The sequence below is a fragment of the Austrofundulus limnaeus genome, unplaced genomic scaffold, assembly GCF_001266775.1.
Source record: "Austrofundulus limnaeus strain Quisiro unplaced genomic scaffold, Austrofundulus_limnaeus-1.0 Scaffold531, whole genome shotgun sequence".
Classification (NCBI taxonomy): domain Eukaryota; kingdom Metazoa; phylum Chordata; class Actinopteri; order Cyprinodontiformes; family Rivulidae; genus Austrofundulus; species Austrofundulus limnaeus.
The window spans coordinates 129,067-130,768 of NW_013952933.1; the positions used below are offsets into that span (position 1 = coordinate 129,067).

The 1,702-nt window shown below is 39.6% G+C and overlaps 1 protein-coding gene across 1 annotated transcript in view; it reads right to left on the reverse strand.

Annotated features, from left to right (window-relative positions):
• Positions 1 to 1,702, reverse strand: part of LOC106530522 (gastrula zinc finger protein XlCGF8.2DB) — a 125,596-nt gene that overhangs the window by 6,097 nt on the left and 117,797 nt on the right. The window lies entirely within an intron of this gene.

Here is a 1,702-nt window from a genome sequence, read left to right on the forward strand (position 1 = left end):
CTCCTCCCACGCCCGGGTTTTTGCCTCAGCGACCACCCGAGCCGCATTCCGCTTCGCCTGCCGGTACCCATCAGCTGCTATTTTCAGGAAATAAATAAAGTCAAATGTCCAGAAGACAACAGAAGCAGCATTTTAATGTTTCATGTTTTAAAATGGTTTTAAGCCTGCCCGTCCCTTTGACGGCAGAGTTTTAACGGTCATTAAATACTGAGAAATGAGTCTGAGGTCACATGGGGTCACTGTGAGAAGCTCTGTTAAATATTTACTTTTATTTGTGTCATCAGTATTTAAATCAGACTGTTCCTCCTGCYGTGTGAGTAAATAAAGTTATTATTGCACATTCAGGTTATTGTTTCTAATAATGTTTCAGATCTGAGCTCAATAATCCCTCAGATCCATGTGACATTAACCCTTTATGTGTTTTCATTAAAGCCTGCAGAATAATCAGAACTGGTCTCCTGCAGGTTGTCCCCATGAAGCCGGCTGTAACCTCCAGCCCATCTTCTGAAACAAAWCCTCYGAGCCCTGAATGGTCCAGTGTCAAGGATTAGTCCTCTCCCAGCAACAAAAGGCCCCATTGTGTCCCACCAGGCCCTCAAATTAGCAGCGGGAGCCTGAGCACGCTTAACTGAGCCTGACAGCGCTGCCACTCTCTGAGGTCGAGGAGAATTTAGCCTCCAGATCCCCGGAGAAATCAGAGGTGGATTTCAGATTTGTACGGAAAATAAAACACAAAATCCAATTGATSTCTCTGAGAAGATAAGATGGATTACTATAAATATAATTAAAAGTGTCCCTAATCCTGTTAAATGAAGGCCTCAGYGAGGAGCTGGATTAACCTGCACATCTGTCAGGAAGGGCCTCTGTTTTTATTTCTCTTATTATCGACTCGTTTTACCGTCAAAGCAGCTGTTCTCACTGTTTTATCTCAGAGTTAAAGCTGAAAGTTTAATGAGACATTCAACTGTTTTTATAAAGGAGCTTCCATTTAAAGCCCACAACGCTGGAGTTTAACAGTCAGCATCAGATCAGAGGGAGTGAAGAAAACCGTTTCCTGTTTRAAATTTCAAAATAAAACTCAACAGCTGCATCTGGGTGACACAAACCTACAAAGAAGTTCAATAAATAAACTGGTAACAAATCTTTGAACGCTTTATTATCTGGTGATTTAATAAGTCAATGATGTTCAAACAAGATTCAGGCTATAGATATGCTTCAATTCAGATATTTGAGTGTAAAAATGTAAAACTTTTCAAAGCTTTTGAAACTTTTTCTAAAGGTTTTACTGCACAGAATAAGCAGCGTCTTGTATTTAAAGGGTGTGTGCTCGGTACTTACATGGTATTTGTCTAGACACTACTTGGAAGTAACTTGTACTTTGTACTAATACGAGTTCTTGGTTGTTTTTGGAAGTGACTTGCCAAACTTACTTTGTATTTATTAGGTACATATCTGGTACATATCTGTACTCTTCTTTTGTTATTTACCTTGTAGGTACTAGTGTAGCATGTACCTGGTAATGACAGGGTTCGTACTATGTAGGCACCAGGTACTCATGGGCTATGTATTAAATATTTAAAGGGTTTATTTATTACATAGTAAGGTTCTTATGGGTTAGGTACCTATATTTATGGAGTGTGTACTCTTTATTCATGGGGTGTGTAACCTGTAATTACCAGATACAGTCTGGTACATACAGAAC